This window comes from Dromiciops gliroides, chromosome X (assembly GCF_019393635.1).
Source record: "Dromiciops gliroides isolate mDroGli1 chromosome X, mDroGli1.pri, whole genome shotgun sequence".
Taxonomy (NCBI): Eukaryota; Metazoa; Chordata; class Mammalia; order Microbiotheria; family Microbiotheriidae; genus Dromiciops; species Dromiciops gliroides.
The window spans coordinates 80,041,606-80,057,898 of record NC_057867.1 but is presented as its reverse complement, the minus strand read 5'-3'; the positions used below and the strand labels follow the sequence as shown (position 1 = coordinate 80,057,898).

The 16,293-nt window shown below is 44.8% G+C and overlaps 1 long non-coding RNA gene across 2 annotated transcripts in view; it reads left to right on the top strand.

Moving 5' to 3' along the window:
• The window catches only part of LOC122733632, a 63,425-nt gene that overhangs the window by 18,270 nt on the left and 28,862 nt on the right, over window positions 1-16,293 (top strand). The window contains exons 3-7 of one of the 2 annotated variants that reach the window (XR_006353933.1): window positions 1,763-1,949; window positions 5,192-5,305; window positions 6,956-7,058; window positions 8,574-8,768; window positions 15,639-16,271. This is a non-coding gene — a long non-coding RNA (uncharacterized LOC122733632). Of the gene's footprint in view, window positions 1-1,762; window positions 1,950-5,191; window positions 5,306-6,955; window positions 7,059-8,573; window positions 8,769-15,638; window positions 16,272-16,293 lie in introns of those variants that run through there. The other variant, XR_006353934.1, reaches the window with a different exon arrangement.

Here is a 16,293-nt window from a genome sequence, read left to right as displayed (position 1 = left end):
AATCAGTCCGTAGACAGGATGTGTAAACAAAATTGTCTGTACCCTGAGGTACAGAAGGGAAAAGGCTTGACTGGCTAACCATACCTCTGGAAATTTAATCAGTTTCCCAGTCCAAAGGACTTTGCAACAGAGAATGCCAGTTATGGACTCAAGAAAGAACTTGGTGGGGCAGCTAGGTGGTGCGTTGGATAAAGCACTGGCCCTGGATTCAGGAGGACCTGAGATCAAAGCTGGCCTCAGACACTTGACACTTACTAGCTGTGTGACCCCGAGCAAGCCACTTAACCCCCATTGCCCTGAAAAAAAAGAAAAAGAAAAGAAAGGACTTGGAACTGGAAGTTGTGTGTTTACACCTTGATCATGTGTTCTTTGCACATGTGCTTGCTACTAGCGCATAATAAGTTTAAGCTTACTCTTTCCCTAAATGCTGCATATTTGTGGGAGAGTACACTCTAGGCTTGGGGGAGGGAGAGATATTTGGTAGCAACTGTTTTATGCTCTCTTAGTCAATATTCTTTTCTAAAAGCTAATTGAAGTCTCTTGCTGACTGATTTTTTTTGTTTTTTATTCATTTATTCATTCTATTTATTTATTTTGTGGTTTTTGGAGGGGTGGGGCAATGAAGGTTAAGTGACTTGCCCGGGGTCACACAGCCAGTTATGTGTGAAATGTCTGAGGCCAGATTTGAACTCAGGTCCTCCTGAATCCAGGGCCAGTGCTTTATCCACTGTGCCACCTAGCTGCCCCTAATATTTTGTAATTCTTTTTAGAAGTTTGTTCATATTCTTTGACCACTCATGTATTGGGGAATTAAATTAACAACCAAGACACATAGCAATTAACAGAAAAATTTTATAACAAAGATTGTTTCCATTACTTCTGTGCATATGTGTGAGAGGTCGCATCTGTTTCTCAATTTTTTTTAATAGTATAATGGTTGAGGCACAGTGAATAAAGCACTAGCCCTGGATTCAGGAGCTGAGTTCAAATCCAGCCTCAGACACTTGACACTTTGGGCTTTTGCTATACGTTCCTCAGAGTTTTTATTTGGAGGTTTCTTTCAGGAAGTAAATGGTGAATTCTAGATCTACTTTCTTCTCTGCTTTTAAAAGATGTGATCAGGGTTTTTTTTTCTATGATTTCTTGAAATATGAGTGATATAAAGGCTATTCTTTGGTCTTGGCTTTCAAGTAGTCTAATAATATTAAAATTTTCTCTCCTCAACCCATTTTCTAGGTCATTTGTTTATCCTATGAGACAACTCACATTTTTTTTTCAGACTTTTGACTTTATTTGAATATTTCTTGATGCCTCAGAGTCATTAGCTTATATCAGGTCTCTTCTCAGAATCGAAGAGGTTTTTCCCCATAATTTGTCGTCTTCTAGCACTTTCAGAGGAATTCTGGTTAGACTAGTAGTGTCCAAGCTGCATTTTCTTGGATGCTTTTTGAATGTGAATGTTTTAGAGTCATCCTCTCCTTTCCCATCACTGGAATAGTTGTTGTGGTAGCATTGTTTTCCTTTGCTCATTCTTGTAGCTTATTTTCTAACTTGGTGTTGTATGTTAGGGCTGAGCTTGTGTCCTCTGGGGTCATTCTACTACTTTCTTGGAATTCAGCGTGTTGGGTTATTCCAGGATCTCAGGGACAGCTCATATGGGGGCCCCACAAGCTTTTACTTCCCCCATGGTGACCTGACACGTGGCAAAGTCTGAGCATTGCCCCTCTGGTCTGAAGTTCCTCTCCTGGTCATTCCTCCACAGGCTTCAGACCGGAACCAAGACCCCACTACACTCACAGCATCAGAACCACACAGATGCTGCTGCTGCTTCTGAACTTCCTCTTCAGGCCACAGCCCAAGGCCTCCTCACAGCCCTGGATCTGCGACCCAGAAGTGGAGAGTGAGCAACAGACCTGGCACTTGGCAGCCATTTCTGCACCCTTCATAAGGTAAGGATCCTTTCTGCTAGATGTCCCCTCCTTCTCTAGCACCCCCCCACACACACCCTCCTCTCCCTCTATCTCCCCTCTCTCCTTTCTCTTCTCTCTACCTCCCTTCTCTACCACTCACACAAGCACACACTATGTCCTCCCTCCCTTCTTTCCCTATTTCCTCACTTCCTTTCTCTCTCCTCTTTCTGTAATGCTCCCTTTTACCCACACTCTCTCCTCTCTCTCCCATCACTACTTATACCTCCCCCCACTTACACTAAACACTAGCCCTTCTCTACCTATCTCCTCTTTCCCCCCTCACACAGACCCTTATCTACCACTTCTTCACATATATTTTCTTTTTTAAAAATTTTATTATTGTCCAGTTACATATTACATATAAGGATAGTTTTCTTTTTTTTTTTTTGTGGGGTAATGGGGGTTAAGTGACTTGCCCAGGGTCACACAGCTAGTAACTGTTGTCAAAGTGTCTGAGGACAGATTTGAACTCGAGTACTCCTGAATCCAGGGCCGGTGCTTTATCCACTGCACCACCTAGCTGCCCCTAAGGATAGTTTTCAACATTTGTTTTCACTGGATTTTTAGTTCCAAATTTTTCTTTTCTCTTCCCCCTCCCCCCTTACCTCCCTCCTCCGTAAGACAGAAAGCAGTCTGATACAGGTTGTATATCCACATATATTTTATCTCTTCTCTCCCTTCTTTACCTCTCTCCTCTCTCTCCCCACCACTCACATTCTCAGACTAGTCTACTCCTCTCTCTTCCTCTACCTTTTCTCCCTATCTTCACTCCCTTCCCTCCCCCACACACACTCCCTTCTCTACCAGTCCCCCCACACTCTTTCCCTATCTCCCCCTATCTCCTCCTTTCTCCCTCTTCCCCTTCTCTAACACTCCCACTCACCCACCCACTCTCTTCACTGACACAAAAACATTCTTTATCTCCTCTTTTCCCCCAACTCACACACATAAATATTCCCCTTCCCTACCACTCCCACACGTACACTCTCTATCACCTGTCTTTCTATCTCCTCTCTCCCACTCACATACACTCTCTGCCTCTATTGACCTTCTCTACCTCTCTCATAAACTCACACTCTTTCTTTCTCTCTCTCTCTCCCCATCTCTCACCTTTCTATCTCCTCTCCCCTTCTCTAACACTCCCACTGACCCACGACTCTCTCACCACTCCCACATAAGCATACTTTCTCTACCTCCTTTCTCACCTCTCTCTTCTTCCTCCCTTGTCTACCTCTTCCACTCAGAAACACATACTCTCTCTCCATTCTTTCCTTGTGTCCTCTCTCTTCCCTTCCTTTCACACACTCACACATAAACACTCTACTTATCTCCCCTTTATTCTCTTAACCAGTCTCCTCCTTCTCTACCCCTCTGACACACTCTTCCTTTCTCTCTCTCTCTCCCCCTACTCAGTCACACAAAACACCCTCTTTTCTTCTCTATCTCCTCTCCCTGCTATCTTTCTCATACACACTCTCCCTTCACTACCAGTCCCCCACCACTTTTTCCCTATCTCTCGCACACAGATCTTCTCTCTCCCTTTCTCCCTCCCTCCTTTCACTATCTCCTCTCCCATATCATACTCTCCCCTTTCTCCCTCTATATCTCCTGTCTATCTCCTTTCCCCTCTAGCACACACAATCTCTTCTCTCCCTTCTTTCCCTTTCTCCTCCTCTCTACTGTTTTCTTACTCACACATAAACATTCTATCTCTATCTTTCCCTTCTCTACCTTTCTCTCCTAATCTCTTTTCCCCCAACTCACATACACATACTCTTCTTTCTCTACCATTCCTACATACTCTCTCTCCCTACCTCCCCTTCTCTTTTCTCCTACTTCTCTCTTTTATACCTCCCCCCAATCACAAACACACTCTCCTTATCTCCTCTTCCTTTCTCTCCCTCCTTTCCCTATGTCCTCTCACACACAATCTACATCTCCTGTCTTTCTATCTCCTCCCTCCCTTCTTTCCCCATCTTGTCTTTCCCCCCCATCTCTACTTCTTCCTTGCCCCACTCAGTCTTCTTTCCCTATCTCCTCTCTTCTTCTCTCCTTTCTTACACTCGCACTCTATTTACTCTCACCCTTCTTTCCCTCTCTTCTCTACCCCCTCTCCCTTCTCTACTTCTCCCACATACACTCTCTCCCTTCTTTGCCTGTCTCCTCTCCACGCTGTCCCCCTCTATCTCACTTCTGTACCTCTCTCATACATTCATACTTTCACCCTCCATTCCCTATCTCTTCCATTCCTATTTCCCTCACACTTTCTCTTCTGTCTCTCATTACACACACACTCTTATCTCCTCTCCTTCTTTCTTTCTTCCCCTTACTCATACACACTCATAGATAGACATTCTGTACCTCTCCCACTCACACCTAAATACTCTATCCCCCTCCCCCTCCCCCCCACACATATTCCTTTCCCTATGATACCCTCCTTTGTTTTCAGTTTGGGCTACCACAGAAAGAGCTGCTATCGATATTTTGGTCCCTAGATCCTATCTAAGATTTTTGGTGGTACAGGCATATGTTACTTACCAATCCTAAGACCTGGGCATTCTAGGACTTACATCCTGGGACTTAAATGCTGGTAGTTCCTTGGAGGGCACATATATCGTCTCCCTTTGGGTGAGCCGTCATCCTGGAAAGCATAGCCCCGACAAAAGGTTGCCTGCTAGGCCCGTTGCTTGTATTCATACCAATTTCCTTTGAAAAGTCCCTGAACATTCTCCCACCTACCAAAGTCCCTTCCCTCCCCAATTTGCCCTGGGAGGTCAAGAGATCTCACCATCCTCTGCTTGCAGGGCTAGGAATGTATTTTTCCATTCAAAAAACATTTATTAAGTGCCTGCTATATTCCAGGCAGTATGTTAAGCACTAGGGACGCAAGAGACAGCTCCTGCCCTCAAGGAGCATACAATCTAACTGAGACAACATGCAAACAAATATGCAGGGTAAATAGGAAAATAACTAACAGAGAGAAAGCTCCGGAAATAATTAAGAGGGGTTGGGGAAGGCTTTTCCTGTAGGATTTTAATTTTTTTTAATAATATTTTATTCTTGCCCCAATGACATGTTAAACTTTTTTTTAACATTTTTTCAAGTTTTAAGTTGAAATTCTATCCCCCCTTCCTGAGATGTTAAGTAATATATGTATACACACACAGAGGTTATACATGTGCAATTGTGTGAAACATTTCCATAGTTGTCATTTTGTACAGGAAGACTAAAAAAATGAAAGAAAGTGATACAGTATCAGTTCTTTCTCTGGAGGAGATCGTGCTTCATCATGAGTCCTTTGGCATTGTCTTGGATCGTCATATGGCCGAGAGTAGGTGAGTCGTTCACCGTTCTTCATTATATAATATTGTTGTTACTATGAACAATGTTCTCCTGGTTGCTTGTTGCTTCCTATAGCACAATAATATTCCATCACAATCATATACCATAGCTTGTTTAACCATTTCCCAATTGATGGACATCCTCTCAATTTCCAATTATTAGCCACCACAAAAAGAGATGCTATCAATGTTTTTGTACAAATAGGTCATTGTCCCTTTTTTGATGTCTTTGGGATACAGACTTAGTGGCGGGATCGCTGGGTGCAAAGGGTATGCACCATTTTATAGCCCTTTGGCCATAAATTTCAAATTGCTCTCTAAAATGGTTGGATCAGTTCACAACTCCACCGACAGTGCACTGGAGGTGGGATTTTAGTCGAGTCTTAAAAGGAAATCAGGGAGGCCAGTGGTTGGAAGGGAGGAGGAAGAGCATTCCAGGCATGGGAGCCGGAGTGAATGCCCAGAACTGAGAGATGGAGGGTCTTGTTCATCCAACAGCCAGGATCCAAGAGTACATGTTGGGGAATAGGGAGTAAGAAGAGGGCTTTGAATGCCAAGCAGAGGATTTCGTATCTGCTCCTGGGGGGAATGGGGACTTTTATATCTCACATTCAACCTACTTTCACCCTGACTGAGGGTCTTCTCATCTGTGTACACTAGCAAGCTCTCACCTCTCTTTGTTTGATCCTAATGAAATGAACATGTTGCTTTTAATCTAAAATGGTGATTTTTTTTCTCCTTCCTTTCTTTTTTAACCGCCTTAATTCTTTCATCTCCTAATCCTTTTGCCACAATTCTGGGCTACTTGGTTCCTTGGTAGCTAAAGACTTTCTCTTGGCTCCCTGGAATAGTTGGGGTTTTTTTGGTTTTTATAATGTGAACCTTCTCATTGAACCAGCACACTCTAGGGATTGACGTGGGAGAGCAGCTTTGGGCCTCCCTGGACTTGGTCCCCTTCTCTGGTCACTGGTGGTTTGAGTACACCTTTGCTCTTGTTTTATCGCTACAGCTAGAGTTTCTAGAATGACGTCATAAGAATGGAGGAAAGGGACATGTTTGCTTGATTTCTCTTGTCACTAAAATGTCTTCCAGTGTCTCCACTCCCAACAATGACAGCTAGGTCTTTAGCAAAGGTTTTTTTTTTTTTTTTTCTGAAGCTCTTGTGGTAATCGTGTGGGTTTTTTGTTATCTTGGCTGCTGCTGTGATTATGCTTATTGCTTTCCTACTGTTAACCATCTTTATGAATCTCACCTAGTCCTAGTGATCACTCTGTAGGGATTTTGTTTGAAAATTTGACATCAGTGAGGTAGGTCTATGTTGTCTGTCTTTGTACACTCTCTCTGTACCTATCTCAGTGTAACAGAGTACAAATTTGGGAGTCAGAAGACCCAAGTTTACACCTAGGCCTTGTTTCTGAGTGTGACCTTGAATGTTCCCTATGTGACCTTGGGCAAGTCACTTAATGCCTCAGAGCTTCAGTTCCTCATTCCTAAAATGAGGGAATTCAACCAACCAGATAACCTGAAAAGTCCCTTTCAACTCGAAGTCTAGGATTCCATATTTTCTAACATTCTCTGCATTTGTCAGTCAGTGTTTCTGTGCCTTTTCGCCCTTATTTCATAGAAGGCTTTTTCTCTCATCAGGCTTCCTTCAAATTGTGGTTGTGGACGTGCCATTTCATCCATGAGAAACAGCAAAAAAACGCCACTTCATTGACTTACAAGGAAACTTCCAATCTTCTTTAAGGTAAAGTACCATATTTATTGTCTACCTTCTGGTGCGGTAAGAGCTATAGGCTGCCCTATGTTTGGGCCCACCTCAGCCATCCACTCTACTAGTAGAGTCGGGGAGAGAGGGTATGCGTGCGTATGGGTGTGTATGAGATAGAGGGGGAGAAGGGAGAGAGGCAGATAGAGCATAGAGTGTGTGTGTGTGTGTGTGTGTGTGTGTGTGTGTGTGTGTGTGTGTGTGTGTGTCAGTGAGTGTATGAGGGAGGTAGAGAATGGAGAGAGAGGAGATGGGGAAAGAAGGGAGGGGAGATAGAGAGTGTGTGAGACAGGTAGAAAGGGAGACAGAGGAGATGATAGAGAAAAAGAGGAGAAGAGAAGAGAGAGGTAGAGAAGGGTGTGAGTGGGGAGATTGTGTGTGGGTGGGCGAGGGGGAGACAGAGAGGGTCAAGTGTACATGAGTTTGAGAGGAGGAAAGATGAGAGAGGGAGAAAGAGAAGACATAGGGAGTGTGTGAATGAGAGTGTTTCTCTGTGGGAGTTGGGTGGAAAGAGGAGATGGAACAGAGATTTGGAGAGAGAGAGAGAGGTAGAGAAGGGAGAGATAGAGAAAGAGTGTTCATGTGTGAGTGGGAGAGAGTGTGTGGGAGAATGGGGAGAAAGGAGATAGACTAGAGAGTGTAGGAGAGGGACAGAATGTTAAGTGTGAGTGTATGTAAGAAAGCTAGAAGGGGTCAGGAGGAGAGAGGAGATAGAGAGTATATGTGTGGAAGTAGTAGAGAAGGGGAGTGTTTGTGTGCGTGAGTTGGGGGAAAGAAGAAATAGAGAAGAGAGATAGAGAAAGAATGTGTGAATGGGGGGGAGAGAGGAGAGAGGGTGTGTGTGAGTGACTATTTCTTGGTGCCTCAGAGTCATTAGCTTATACCAGGTCCATTCTCAAAGTCAAGGCGGTTCCCCCCCCCCTCCCCAAATTTGTCTTCTAGCACTTACAGAGGAATTCTGCTTAGACTAGTAGTGTCCAAGCTGCATTTTCTTGGATGCTTTTTGCCTGTAGACGTTTTGGAGTCCTCTCCTTTAAGTTTAGAAGTTACTTTTCCTATAACGGGAATAGTTGTTGTGGTAGCATTGTTCTCGTTTGCTCATTATTGGAGCCTCTTTTCTAATTTGGTGTTTTATGTTAGGACTGAGCTAGTGTCCTCTGGGGTCATTCTACTATATTTTTTGTTTCTTTTTTTTTTGGGGGGGGGAGGCAATTGGGAGTTAGGTGACTTGCCCAGGGTCACACTGCTAGTAAGTGTCAAGTGTCTGAACTCAGGTCCTCCTGACTCCACAGCTGGTGCTCTTTCCACTGCACCACCTAGCTGCCCCTCTACTGCTCTCTTGGAGTTCAGAGTGTTCGGTTATTCCAGGATCTCAGAGACAGCTCATATGGGGGGCCCACAAGCTTTTACTTCCCCCATGGTGACCTGACACATGGCAAAGTCTGAGCACTGGCCCTCTGGTCTGAGGTTCCTCTCCTGGTCATTCCTCCACAGGCTTCAGACTGGAACCAAGACCCCACTACACTCACAGCATCAGAGCCACGCTGCTGCTGCTGCTTCTGAACTTCCTCTTCAGGCCACAACCCAAAGCCTGCAACCCCTCCTCACTCAGCCCTGGATCTACGACCCAGAAATGGAGCCTGAGCAACAGACCTGGTACTTGGCAGCCATTTCTGCACCCTTCATAAGGTAAGGATGTCCCCTCCCTCCCTCTCACCTCCCACACATTCTCTCCTCTCCCTATATCTCTTCTCAAACACTCACACATAAACCCTTTATCCCTATCTTCTCTCTTCCCCCCCCAACTCTCTCTCTTTCTTCTCTCCCCCCTTTCCCTAACCCTCACACATAAGCATAGAAGGGAACTTCTCTACCCCCCTTCCTCCTCCTTCTCTACATCTCTCATACACACAGACTCTATTTCTTCTCTCCCACACAAACACATTCTCTTTACCAATCTCCTCTTTCTCCCCCCACTCACTCCCTCCTTTCCCTAGCCCTCAAACCTAAACAGAGAAGGGAGCTTCTCTATCTTCTTTATCTCTTCATTCTCTCTCTTCTTTCTCTAACATTTCCACACACAATCCCCCTCTCTCCCCCAACTCACACTTCCCCTAGGTCTCCCCCACCTTTCTCACTCTCTAGCTACATCTCTTCTCCCACCCTATCTCCTTTCCCTATATCCTCTACCCTGCTTCTGTCTGTCTCTCCCACACAAACACATTCTCTATCTTCTTTATCTCTTCATTCTCTCTCTTCTTTCTCTAACATTTCCACACACAAACACTGCCCCTATCTCTCCCTTCTACACATCCTTTCCCAATATCCTCCACCCTGCTTCTGTCTGTCTCTCCCACACAAACACATTCTCTTTACCAATCTCCACTCTCTCCCTCTTTTCCCTAGCCTTCAAACCTAAACAGAGCAGGGAGCCTCTCTACCTCTCTATCTTCTCTTTCTCTCTCTCCCCTCATCCCCCAACTCACACACAAACACTCCCTCTTTTTTCCCTTCTCCCTCCTCCACCCTGCTTCTGTCTGTGTCTACCACACAAACACATTCTCTTTACCAATATCCTCTTTCTCCCTCCTTTCCCTAGCCCTCAAACCTAAACAGAGAAGGGAGCTTCTCTATCTTTATCTCTTCATTCTCTCTCTTCTTTCTCTAACATTTCCACACACAATCCCCCTCTCTCCCCCACCTTTCTCCCCCTCCCCTGCATCTCATTTACACAGACTCTATTTCTATCTCCTCTCTCCCACAACTCACACTTCCCCTAGGTCTCCCCCACCTTTCTCACTCTCTAGCTACATCTCTTCTCCCACCCTATCTCCTCTACCCTGCTTCTGTCTGTCTCTCCCACACAAACACATTCTCTATCTTCTTTATCTCTTCATTCTCTCTCTCTCTCTTCTTTCTCTAACATTTCCACACACAAACACTGCCCCTGCCTCTCCCACACAAACACATTCTCTTTACCAATCTCCACTCTCTCCCTCCTTTCCCTAGCCTTCAAACCTAAACAGAGCAGGGAGCCTCTCTACCTCTATCTACCTCTCTATCTTCTCTTTCTCTCTCTCCTCTTATCCCCCAACTCACACACACACACAGGCTCTATTTCTTCTCTCCCTCCTTTCCCTATATTCTCCACCCTGCTTCTGTCTCTCACAAACACAGTCTCTATCTTCTTTATCTCTTCATTCTCTCTCTCTCTTCTTTCTCTTACATTTCCAAACACAATCCCCCTCTCTCCCCCTCCCCTGCATCTCATTTACACAGACTCTATTTCTATCTCCTCTCTCCCACAACTCACACTTCCCCTAGGTCTCCCCCATCTTTCTCAGTCTCTAGCTCCATCTCTTCTCCCACCCTATCTCCTTTCCCTATATCCTCTACCCTGCTTCTGTCTGTCTCTGCCATACAAACACATTCTCTTTACCAATATCCTCTTTCTCCCTCCACTCTCTCCCTCCTTTCCCTAGCCCTCAAACCTAAATAGAGAAGGGAGCTTCTCTACCTCTCTATCTTCATCTCTTCTCCCTCCCTATCTCCTTTCCATTCTCTCTTACACACAGACTCTATTGCTTCTTTCCCTCCTGTCCCTATATCCTCTACCCTGCTTCTGTCTGTCTCTCTCACACGCAGAAACTTTTTCCTTTCTCTTCCTATCTCCCCTCATCCCCCAACTCACACACAAACACTCCCTCTTTTTTCCCTTCTATCTCTCCCCCACCTTTCTCCCTCTCTAGCTACATCTCTTCTCCTTCCTCCTCCCTATCTCCCACCCTGCTTCTGTCTGTCTGTCTCTCTTCTACCTATACATTTTCTCCTTTCTTTCCCTATCTCTCCATCTCTTCCCTCTATTTCCATCTCCTCTTTCCCCCCTATTTACACTGTGTGTGTGTAAATAGGGGGGAAGAGAGTGGGTGGGACACGTGGGAAATAAAGGGGGAGAAAGGTAGGAAGATGAGGAGCAAGGAGAAGCAATGTAGATAGTGGGGGAAAGGAGGGAGAGAAGAAATAGAGTGTGCGTGTTTGGTAATGTTAGAGAATGAAAAGATAAAGAAGATAGAGACTGTGTGAGAGACAGACAGAAGCAGGGTGGAGGATATAGGGAAAGGAGATAGGGTGGGAGAAGAGATGTAGCTAGAGAGTGAGAAAGGTGGGGGAGACCTAGGGGAAGTGTGAGTTGTGGGAGAGAGGAGATAGAAATAGAGTCTGTGTAAATGAGATGCAGGGGAGGGGGAGAAAGGTGGGGGAGAGAGGGGGATTGTGTGTGGAAATGTTAGAGAAAGAAGAGAGAGAATGAAGAGATAAAGATAGAGAAGCTCCCTTCTCTGTTTAGGTTTGAGGGCTAGGGAAAGGAGGGAGAGAGTGGAGGGAGAAAGAGGATATTGGTAAAGAGAATGTGTTTGTGTGGTAGACACAGACAGAAGCAGGGTGGAGGAAGGAGAAGAGATGTAGCTAGAGAGGGAGAAGGGAAAAAAGAGGGAGTGTTTGTGTGTGAGTTGGGGGATGAGGGGAGATAGGAAGAGAAAGGAAAAAGTTTCTGCGTGTGAGAGAGACAGACAGAAGCAGGGTAGAGGATATAGGGACAGGAGGGAAAGAAGCAATAGAGTCTGTGTGTAAGAGAGAAGGGAAAGGAGATAGGGAGGGAGAAGAGATGTAGATAGAGAAGGAGAAAGGATGTGTAGAAGGGAGAGATAGGGGCAGTGTTTGTGTGTGAGTTGTGGGAGAGAGGAGATAGAAATAGTCTGTGTAAATGAGATGCAGGGGAGGGGGATTGTGTGTGGAAATGTTAGAGAAAGAAGAGAGAGAGAGAGAATGAAGAGATAAAGAAGATAGAGACTGTGTTTGTGAGAGACAGAAGCAGGGTGGAGGACAGAGGGAAAGGAGGGAGAGAAGAAATAGAGCCTGTGTGTATGAGAGATGCAGGGGAGGGGAAGAGTGTGTGTGTTTGCAAATGTGAGATAAAGAAGATAGAGACTGTGTGAGTTGGGGGATAAGAGGAGGTAGAGAGGTAGAGAGGCTCCCTGCTCTGTTTAGGTTTGAAGGCTAGGGAAAAGAGGGAGAGAGTGGAGATTGGTAAAGAGAATGTGTTTGTGTGGGAGAGACAGACAGAAGCAGGGTGGAGGATATTGGGAAAGGATGTGTAGAAGGGAGAGATAGGGGCAGTGTTTGTGTGTGGAAATGTTAGAGAAAGAAGAGAGAGAATGAAGAGATAAAGAAGATAGAGAATGTGTTTGTGTGGGAGAGACAGACAGAAGCAGGGTAGAGGATATAGGGAAAGGAGATAGGGTGGGAGAAGAGATGTAGCTAGAGAGTGAGAAAGGTGGGGGAGACCTAGGGGAAGTGTGAGTTGGGGGAGAGAGGGGGATTGTGTGTGGAAATGTTAGAGAAAGAAGAGAGAGAATGAAGAGATAAAGATAGAGAAGCTCCCTTCTCTGTTTAGGTTTGAGGGCTAGGGAAAGGAGGGAGAGAGTGGAGGGAGAAAGAGGATATTGGTAAAGAGAATGTGTTTGTGTGGTAGAGACAGAAAGAAGCAGGGTGGAGGATGGAGGGAAAGGAGATGGGGAGACATAGAAGGGAGAGAGGAGGGGAGATAGGAAGAGAAAGGAGAAAGTTTCTGTGAGAGAGACAGACAGAAGCAGAGTAGAGGATATAGGGAAAGGAGGCAGAGAAGAAAGAGAGTCTGTGTGTATGAGAGATGCAGGGGAGGGGAAGAGAGTGTGAGAGGAGGGAGAGGAGGAAGAAGAAGAGATGTAGCTACAGAAGGAGAAACGTGGGGGAGAGACAGGGGGAGTGTGTGTGTTTGGAAATGTTAGAGAAAGAAGAGAGAGAAGCTCCCTTCTCTGTTTAGGTTTGAGGGCTAGGGAAAGGAGGGAGAGAGTGGGGGAAGAAAGAGGAGATTGGTAAAGAGAATGTGTTTGTGTGGGAGAGACAGACAGAAGCAGGGTGGAGGATATAGGGAAAGGAGGGAGAGAAGAAATAGAGTCTGAGTGTATGAGAGATGCAGGGGAGGGGAAGAGAGTGTGTGTGTTTGGAAATGTGAGAGAAAGAATGAAGAGATAAAGAAGATAGAGACTGGGGGAGTGTTTGTGTGTGAGTTGGGGGATAAGAGGAGAGAGAAAGAGAAGATAGAGAGGTAGAGAGGCTCCCTGCTCTGTTTAGGTTTGAGGGCTAGGGAAAGGAGGGAGAGAGTGGGGGGAGAAAGAGGATATTGGTAAAGAGAATGTGTTTGTGTGGGAGAGACAGACAGAAGCAGGTTGGAGGATGGAGGGAAAAGAGATGTAGCTAGAGAGTGAGAAAGGTGGGGGAGAGAAGAAATAGAGTCTGTGTGTATGAGAGAAGTGAGACAAGGGAAAAGAGATAGGGAGGAGGAAGGAGAAGAGATGTAGCTAGAGAGGGAGAAAGGTGGGGGAGAAATAGAAAGGAAAAAAGAGGGAGTGTTTGTGTGTGAGTTGGGGGATGAGGGGAGATAGGAAGAGAAAGGAGAAAGTTTCTGCGTGTGAGAGAGACAGACAAGCAGGGTGGAGGATATAGGGACAGGAGGGAGAGAAGAAATAGAATCTGTGTGTATGAGAGATGTAGAGAAGGAGGAGGAAGGGGAGAAGAGAGTGTTTAGGTGAGAGAAAGGGTGGAGAAGAAGAGAGAGGTAGAGAAGTTCCCTTCTATGCTTATGTGTGAGGGTTAGGGAAAGGGGGGAGAGAAGAGAGAGAGTTGGGGGGGAGAGAGAAGATAGGGATAAAGGGTTTATGTGTGAGTGTTTGAGAAGAGATATAGGGAGAGGAGAGAATGTGTGGGAGGTGAGAGGGAGGGAGGGGACATCCTTACCTTATGAAGGGTACAGAAATGGCTGCCAAGTACCAGGTCTGTTGCTCAGGCTCCATTTCTGGGTCGCAGATCCAGGGCTGAGTGAGGAGAGGTTGCAGGCTTTGGGTTGTGGCCTGAAGAGGAAGTTCAGAAGCAGCAGCAGCAGCAGCAGCTGTGTGGCTCTGATGCTGTGAGTGTAGTGGGGTCTTGGTTCCAGGCTGAAGCCTGTGGAGGAATGACCAGGAGAGGAACCTCAGACCAGAGGGCCAGTGCTCAGACTTTGCCATGTGTCAGGTCACCATGGGGGAAATAAAAGCTTGTGGGGCCCCCATATGAGCTGTCCCTGAGATCCTGGAATAACCCAACACGCTGAACTCCAAGAAAGTAGTAGAATGACCCCAGAGGACACAAGCTCAGCCCTAACATACAACACCAAGTTAAAAAATAGGCTACAAAGATGAGCAAAGGAAAACAATGCTACCACAACAACTATTCCCGTTATAGGAAAAGTAACTTCTAAACTTCAAGGAAAAGACTCTAAAACATCTATACTCAAAAAGTATCCAAGAAAATGCAGTCTAACCAGAATTCATATGAAACACATTTTTAAAAGTTAAAAATCATTCTAAAATCTAAACGAAAATGCTAGAAGAAAAAAAAGATTGGGGGGAAAACCTCCTTCAATATTAGTATCAAGCTATTATTAATATTATTCAATATTAGTATCAGAGTAATGACTCATCAAAAGTTTGAAAAAAGAAGTGAGCTGTCTCATAGCATAAACAAGGAGAGAAAAGTTTAATATTATTAGACTACTTGAAAGCCAAGACCAAATAAAAGCCTTTACTCCAATCATATTTCAAGAAATCACAGGGGAAAAACCCTGATCACATCTCCTAAAAGCAGAGAAGAAAGTAGAAATAGAATCCACCATTTACTTCCTGAATGAAACCTTGAAATACAAACTCTGAGGAATGTAGCAAAACCCCAAAGTTTATAGGGCAAAGAGAAAATACTCTAAGTACCTAGAAAGAAAAAATCAGGTACTGAGGATCCATAGTCACCATCACATACCGTTTAGCGACCATCACTATAAAGAATTGGAGAGCCTGATGGTATTCCAGAATGTGAAAAAAAAAAATCAATGCTTACAGCCGAGAATAACTTACCTAGAAAACCAGAATAATCCTACAGAGGAAAAAATTAGACAGAAATGGAGGACTTCCAAGCATTCCCAATGAGAGGACCAAAGCTGCATAGGACCTTTGAAGGGCAACCAAAGGTATCAAGAGAAACACGAATGAAAAATCAAAAGAGACTAAACAAGAAGGTCATTTGACCTTCATCCTTACCTGGACAGATGATACATATGACCCCTCTGAACTCTATCAGGGGTCACAGGAGGAGTTTAACTAGACAAAAGGTCTGGGAGTAGTTTTTTATGCCTTGATGATGTCAAAAGAAGAATAGAAAGGGAAGAACAGATCTAGAATACCCTGGGGAAAAGGATGGAGAAGGTTATGGGAAATTATAATCAGGGTGGACAAGTAGAAGTTTATACAAACAAGGAGGAAGGGGCTGGGAGAGCATCTGACCAGAATCTGACTGTCATCTGAACTGGTTACAGGAGGGAAAGGGGGGGAAAGGCAAAGTAAGAGGGAGAGTTAATTAAAGAAGGGATGAGTAGAATGCTAAGCAAAACAAACTTTAAAAACCGTAAAAAAATATTTACAACTCTTTTTGCAGAGCACAGAATTAGAAACTGAGGAGGTGCCCATCAACTGGAGAGACAAGTTGTGGCATATAGATAGAATGAAATACCACAGCGCTGTAAAAAATGATGAAAGGAATGATTTCAGAGAAACAGGCAAAGACTTGTATGAACTGAGGGAGAGTGAACACAACCAGGAAAACACTTTATACTGACAACAATACTGTGAGGTCAACTGCAAAAGATTCTGCAACTGTTATCACCTGATCACCTTAATGACCAACCACTATTTCAGAGCACTAGGGATGAAGCATGCTACCCACCTCCTCAACAAGAAGTGAAAGATTCAGAGTACCCAATGAGACATTTTTCTCATATGTCCAATGAGATTTGTTTTGTCTGACTACACATTTGCAACATGGGTTTTGCTTTTCTTTCTTAATTTGTGTGGGGGGAGGGGAGTGATGGTGAGAGAGAAGGCAGATTTTTGCCAACTGGAAAAAATAAAATTTAATGTAAAATGAAGACAGGATGCTTTAGTGATGCTTACAATTAGGCATTACATTGCGAAAAAATAATTAAATCAGGGCAGCTAGGCACCACAGTGGATAGAGAGCTGGCCCTGGATTCAGAAGGATCTGAGGAAAAATCCAGCCTCAGACACTTATTAGCTGTGTAACTAGGCAAGCA